This window comes from Anser brachyrhynchus (assembly GCF_964034855.1).
Source record: "Anser brachyrhynchus genome assembly, chromosome: 26".
NCBI classification, from domain to species: domain Eukaryota; kingdom Metazoa; phylum Chordata; class Aves; order Anseriformes; family Anatidae; genus Anser; species Anser brachyrhynchus.
In genome coordinates, this window is record NC_137719.1 from 2,090,767 (window position 1) to 2,098,101 (window position 7,335).

Genomic DNA, 7,335 nt, shown 5'->3' on the forward strand with positions numbered 1-7,335 from the left:
AGCAACTATCAATCTCAGAGAAAGCTTATAAGAAACACTCTTTTAAAACATTCCGGTCGGATGTGACGTTAGCTCAACCCTTTGTGCCCCAGCTTGGCTGCCAAAAAGTCTGTTGTGGTGTAACCCGGCAGGCCGCTCAGCACCACACATCTGTTCGCTCACGTCCCCCCATCCTGAGTGAACGTGCAGAGAATCGGAAGGAAAATAAAAGCTCATAGGCATTGATAAAGAGTTTAATAATAAAGGAATAGAAAATAATAATACAAATCATACAATACATTAAAAAGACAATCAATAAAATTTATTAATGTAAACAATTTTTTCCCAGCCTAATGCTCTCCTATCACCACCATGATCACAACATCACAAAATATCACAAAAAATCCACCATGATCACAATATCACAAAATCACCTAGCAATTTCCCATCATTTCACACTAATGAATCCCCATCACCGTCATGACTTCCCATCCCACTGATCATTTCCTATCCCAGCAACCTCCCATTGCTGATCCCAAGGCTCAGTTCCCAACTCCCATCCATCCATCCATCCATCCATCCATCCATCCATCCATCCATCCATCCATCCATCCATCCACCCATTTTCTCCCGTCCGTGCTGGCCATGCCCACATCCATTCACGGACTGAGCATGGGCAGCGGGAGCGGGCTGCATTAAATCCCCTCGGCATCCCACTGCCAGAACAACTGCAGGCAGAGGCGTTGCTGAGTGAACACCTACACTAGAGGAATTTAAGAAAAAAGGCTATAAAGCAGAGAAAGGACCAGAAAGGAAGAAATAAGCTTTCAATCCCTGCCATTTTGTGTCCCAACAAGCAGTTCCCATGCCCAAACTTGCCCATGCCAGGTATTGCCCATCCCAACAGCTTCCATCGCAACACTCCCAACACTCATTCGTGACCCCCCCATCTCCCATCCCCCCCCGTTGCCCATCCCTGACAGTGAGAAACACTGACTAGCTACAGCACTAAAGAAGGGTAAGGGCAAGCGAGAGGGGAAAGGGCTGAAGAGTGCGGCTCAAGCTGGAGCAGGTGCCTGCAGAGGTCTCTGTGCCTGCATGCTGAGCTCAGCGCCACTGGGTGCTGCAGGGGCCGTCGAGGAGCGCAGGGTCACGGGTAGCCGGCATACTTGGCTATGGCCCCGTCTTTCTGCCGCTGCGCGAAGAATTGCACAGGGCCGATCTTCATCTGGTGGGCCGCCCGCTGCCGCTCCTCCTGGGCCAGCTGCTTCAGGCGCTCCCGCTCGGGACGCTGCTGCAGCGTGATGGGCACCGGCTCCTCCTGCTCCTCCAGCGGCGTGGGCGCCGCGTCACCGCCTGCCCAGGGCCCCACGCAGGGCACGTAGTCCACGCGGGGCCGTGCCAGGGGCTGCAGCATGCGCGGCTGTGTGGGCAGAGCCCCCCGCTGCGCTTGGCCCCCCGCGGCTGGCAGGCACAGCGCTCTGGGCGCCTGCTCTAGGGCAGCGTCCCCTGTTCACGCCGTGCTGCCTGGTGGTGCTGGCACCACCTTCTCTTTGCCGCCAGCTGGGGATTGGGGGGCAGCGGGCACAGCTGGCACTGTCTGCGCGGCGCTGGGCATCGTGCTGGGGCTGCTGGAGGTGGGCTGCAGCTGCACACAGGGCAGCTGGCGCCCTGGCCCCAGCGCCTTCGCCCTGGCCCCCAGCGGCTGCAAAGTCTCGCTGGGGGTCTTTGTGTCCCGGCGCTGGCGCTGCAGCGTCTTGGCCCTGACGCCTTGGGGACAGAGGCTGTCCTGGGGCCGCACGGCACCGGGCTCCGCGCTCGGAGTCTCCGGCAGCAGCCGCGCTCTGCGGGGAGGCGGCGACGCTGCTCCTTGCCCCCCAGCAGCCCCCGGGCTTCGGGCTCTCTTGCTGGGCGCCCGGCTGTTGTTGGTCGCTGGCTGCTGCCTGCCACTGCCGTCTTTCCTGCTGCTGCCACGGTGTCCTGGGGCCTTGGACATCCTGGCGTCCCTGGCACGGCGTCCCTGGCAAGGCGTCTCGGGGCCTTGGACACCCTGGCCCAGCAGCATCTTCCTCTCCTTGCCGGGGGGTTTCTCCGTTGCTGGCCTCTTGGGCTGGGAGCTCTCCGCTGTCCTGGGGGTGCTGGTGGGCGCGCGGCGCTTGGCCCCCCGCTTGGTGCCGGTGGACACAGGGGCAGCCAGGGGGCTCTTGAGGGGACCCAGGGGGCATGTGGGCAGGGGTGTCCTCTGCTCACTGAGGACTTGGGTGTCAGGGGACCTCTTGGGGGGACTCAGAGGGGGTTTGGGCAGGGGTCTACTAGGGGAACTGAGGACCTGGGTGTCAGGGGACCTCCTGGGGGGACTCAGGGGTGGACTGGGTAGGGGTCTACTAAGGGCACCGGGCAGGGGACTGGCTGCAGGGCTGAGCGGGGGGCTCAATGCCAGCACAATAGGGGACTGCACCAACAGCCCACCCCCAACCTTCTCGGGGTACACCCCAGGGGTTGAGGGTACCTCACCGAGGGCTCCTGTGGCTTCCAGTCCCTGCGTGCTCGGCTCCTCGATGTCCTCGGAGAGGTCGGGCAGCTGGGAGAGGAGGCGGCTGAGGGCAGGACTGCTGGGCGAATCGGGGAAGGCGTCCTGGGGCTCCACGGCCTCGAGCCAGCTGAACAGCTCCTCCGTGCCGGGGATGTCCAGGTCGGCCAGGAGCTGGTCCTGCAGGTGCTGCAGCAGCTGGCTGTCCCCTGCCAGCTCTGGAAAGGCCTCGGCGAAGGCATCAGGGCCCAGCTCGGGCAGCTGCGGGGGCTCCTCAGGCACCTGCGGGGCTGTCGCCGCTGAGGACGAAGCAAGAAAATCCCCCAAGACGGGCGATGTCAGCTTTCCCATGGCTCATGGGTGTGGGGCGACAACGGGGCGGCTGTGCCAGCGCCAAACTCACCGTCGGGCGTCGCCGTCTGGGTGCTGCGGGTCGATGGAGCCAGGAAAGGCTCGGGGGGAGTGGGGTCAGGCAGCGGGGGCCCCTGGTCCTCGCTGAGCCCCACGGCGTGGTCGCAGGGCTCCGGCAGCTGCCCCTGGCTGCTGGTCACGGTGCGGGGCGTGGGGAGCGCCTGCCCCCGGAGCCGAGGCCCCGGGACGAGGGGTGGCGGGGGCCTGCGGTGGGCGGGGGCCTGCAACAGGCAGGTGCCTGCGGGGTGCAGGGGCTCCCCGTGGAGCATGGCCCTGGGCCCCAGCCCCAGCGCATGGTGGGGCACCAGTGTCCCCGTCACCATGGGCTGTCCGCACTGGCAGACAGGGGCACAGGGAAGAGCGGTGTGGGGGAGCTGCCCCACGGGGGGGAGCTGCACCACCTGCAGGTTATGCCCCACGGGGGGGAGCTGCACCGGCTGCAGGTTATGCCCCACGGGGGGGAGCTGCACCGGCTGCAGGATATGCCCCACAGGGGGGAGCTGCACCAGCTGCAGGTGGTGCCCCTCGGGTGGGAGGTGCCCCCCAGGTGGCAGCTGCGCCACGGGTGGGAGCTGCAGCACCTGCCCCTGGACCTCCGGCACCACGTGCCAGACGGTGGCCTGGGGCAGCGCGTAGGAGAGGGTGGGTACCTGGGGGGGCTGCAAGGGCACCGCCATCGCTCCGGGGAAGGAGGGCAGCAGCCAGGCAGCCACCGTTGGCGGCTCAGCTGGGACAACGAAGGGGGAGTTGGGCGTCTGCGGCACCGGCGGCAGCCGTCTGGGGAATCTCTCTGTGAGGAAAAAGGGCGCTGGGCTGAGCTCTCGGGCGCTGGGCTCGCCGGCAGGGCCGCAGCCCCGGGAGGAGCGGGAGCCCGCTGCTGTACCTGCCATGGTCGCTGGAGAGTGGGGCGGTTCGTTGGGGAACCCGGGCAACGGGGGCTCCGCCCCAACGGCTGACCAGCCCCTCACCGCCATCTTGGTGAGGACTGCAGTTTCTCTACCCAAGCAGGCTTCCCAGCGCCATCAGTTTCCATCCCCATGAGCCTTTCCCGTCCCAGTCCTCATTTGCCAGGCCCAGGGGGGTTTCGCACTCCAACACTTTCCCCTCCCAAGGATTTTCCATCCCAAGACTTTTCCATCCCAAGACTTTTCATCCTGCCGGCGATTTCCCATCCCGACAGTTTCACAGCCCAACAGATTCCCATGCAAACTATTTCCCATCAGCACGAAGCGTTTCTTAATCCCATGAGATCTCATCCCAAAGACTTCCCATCCCTTGCATTTCTTTTCCAACTATTTCCTACCGCAACGAATCGTACCCACCCCATTCAAGATTTCCCATCCCAATAATTTCCCATCCCAAGAGAGATTTCCCTACCCCAATGCTTTTCCTTTCCAATGATTTCCTCCCCAAGGAAGATTTCCCATCCCAATGCCTTTCCTTAAGGATGCCTTCCTCCCCAAGGAAGGTATCTCATCCCAATGCTTTTCCTTCCCAAGGAAGCTTTCCCATCCCAAGGAAGATTTCCCATCTCTTTCATTTCCTAGCCCCATGGCTTTCCAGCCCAAGGAAGTCTTCCCATCCCAGCAATCATTTCTCATCCCACTCATCATTTCCCATCCCCACGATTTCCCATTTTCACCATCCAAAAGACAGCTTAGCCAGCCCACAGCTAGACAGAGATCACAACAGGGATTTGTACGATTCTGGTAGATGCAAGGGCATGGACACTTGGCGTGCTAACGATTGCACTTTATTCCAGAGCAACACACATCACCGGTACCAAGAGCGCTATGATGAATCTGGCGAAGATGCAGATAGATGGTTCTTGCAGGTATTACCAGGAAATAAACAGGTGTCTGCACTTCTCTCTAGCTACCTTAGTAAAAGATCGGAAGGGTAGAGCACTAATTAACAGTAGCATTATTAGAGGCACTACTGTGTCAGTGAAAATCCATCAGGAGGGCCAACTTACCAATGCCTGCAAGGCAAATGCACTTAGGATGGGTTTTCTTTGTCAAGACTAAACTTACAAGAGGTTCAAGCTCTCCGCAGCAGTAGCTGTGCCCGTAGGACTCAGGTGCTGCCTCGGCCAGCAGGCCCAGGCAGGTGGGGCACATCTCATCCCCGGGGGCCTCTGCTGTCAGCCCGCGGGGCGGCTGGCTCGTGCTGCCCGCGGCCTCCCTGCCGTGGAGATGCTCGGCCACCGGGATGGAGGCTGCCCACTCCTAAGCACCTCTAACCAGCAGGACCTCTAACCCTGAAGTCTCCTCTTCCACCAGCAGGACGTCAGCGTCTCTTGTTCCACCAGCAGGACATCGGCGTCTCCCATTGCACCATGCAGACCTCCATGCCTTGAGTGCCACCAGCAGTACTCCATGCGAGCTGGACGCTCAGGGCACTTATGGCCACCCACCTTTGTGAGGTCAAAGGCTGACAGTGACTCTCTGCTGACCTCACACGGCTCTCGGGCACCCCGATGGCAGCACTGACGGCGCTAAGCTGACTGCCATGAGCAAAGGCTGACATGAAATGGCTGCTGCGCAACGCCAGGAGCAATGTCTGCCGGGCCGGGGGTTCGGATGGGAGCTCGGCCTTCGGCCTGGGAACTGCGCCTGGGAGCCAGGGACGTCCTCGATGTGCAGCTGGACACCTGGGCCTGAGAAAGCAAGGTTTCTTGAAAGAAAATTGGAAACATCGTCACCTAGTGGCTGTCTCAGGGGGACGGATCGAAACGCACAGCATCTCCTGGTTACCTGAAGTGCTGGTGTCCTACGCCCTCGTATGTCTCAATGACATAAAAAGGGACAGATTTTTACCCCAAATGCAGCTCCTTTCTGTGGGAAGCTTCCCGTGCTGCGCATCCTCCTCTCTTTCTAGCATGTGGCTTCGACTTTAGGCGTGTTGTTTTTTCTCCTTAAGCAGACTGAATCTTCCTTTGAACATTATGGTAACTGATTTTTACTACCGTTAAATGCCTTTCCTCCACTTCTAATCTAATTAATTAGTGCTATGGTCTTAACATCTGCTCCATAGGTATCTTTCCTACCTGGTACAATCTAGAAGAGCTCAGCAATATCCATACATCTCTTTCCCTTAGTTGTCACAGTAGGGTTCCTCGTGGTAATTTCTGTTGAGCAGGACGTGACAGAACCCTCACAAGATGCTTGAAAGTGTAGCTCTGAGGTGAGAAACCCTGCCCAAGCAAGGGTAAACCATAAATATGTGAAGAGAAAGTAAATGGACACTTTTCTGCCCCAAATGCAGACGGGTTGTTAATGCTCTTGCTGCATGTGGTGACTTTGGGTGGCCCCAGCTGCCTCCTCTTTTATTCCTGAGTGGTGGTGTCACAGTTAGAGAGAAGAAAAAATATATACAGTTTTTAATTGCAATGGACAACACTGCATTATTTAAAATAAAAACACAATGGGAAAAACACAACTGGCAGGAACAAACCATACCGAACGCAACAAAAAACAACGGCTCCAGGAAACCACGTGCGTGTGACCCCCTCCTCCAACAGGGCAGGGGGAGCAGACCCGATATCACTATAAATAACCCCAAAATCGTTTCACGGGGAGAAGCCGGGAGTCCGTCTCTGAGCCACCAGCAGGTGCGGGAGGCGGTGCTGCTCGTGAGAAACAAAGTTGTGTTTTTGCAATAGAAGGTGTTTTTGCAGTGGAAAAATCCACTAACCTTGCATATGCAAAAGTGGCATTGTGTGGCATAGCAGTGGGGAATCCGTTAAGCAGATAAGGGGAAGGTCCCACTGTCCCAAAATAACGAGGATAGCTAAGAAAAACAGGATGAGCAGTGCGAGATCAGTAAAAGCAAAGATCACGGGCCCTCTAGTCACAAGAGAAGAAGGAAAAAATAAAAGGATAAGGAGAAATTAACGGTTGGTCAAATAAAATTGTACGTATATGGTATAGTAGTGCGTCGAGTAGGCTGTGAACCTGTAGTACTCAGCCAATGAAGAAACAGGGGAGAAATCAGGTGTCGGGTAATAGGGAATACACGGTTATGATAAACTTTTACTGCGCGCTCCTGCTTGCAGGATGCCCGCCATTGCAATCGCGAATAAAAAAGCTCCACAGAAGATCCTGTCTGAAGAAAATTACTGAGATTTTTCTCAGGGTTTAGGGGCTCGTCCCGGATCTTGTTGCCTACCAGAGAGTTCTTGCTACCACAGACAGGAAGGTGCACCCTCTGATTTCAGCGGTCCCGTCGGGGGTGGTGGCTTGTCTCGGGATGGCTGACAAAGGACTGAGACTGTTCATCTGAAGACAGGCTCTGAGAAGAACTGGGGAGAAAGGAGGCCAATACAGACAGACCACAGAGCACAGCCCAGACACAGCCCAGCCAGAGCACGTACACAGCACAGAGAGCACAGACACAGCCCGGACAGAGCCCAG

The 7,335-nt window shown here is 58.1% G+C and overlaps 1 long non-coding RNA gene across 1 annotated transcript; it reads right to left on the reverse strand.

Moving 5' to 3' along the window:
• Nucleotides 1-4,994: 4,994 nt before the first annotated feature.
• LOC308182854 lies at nt 4,995-7,052 on the reverse strand. Its single transcript, XR_013942132.1, has 2 exons — nt 5,970-7,052; nt 4,995-5,856 (listed from the first exon to the last, which is right to left on the reverse strand). It is a non-coding gene; the product is annotated as an uncharacterized lncRNA (long non-coding RNA).
• Between the last annotated feature and the right edge of the window lie 283 nt (nt 7,053-7,335).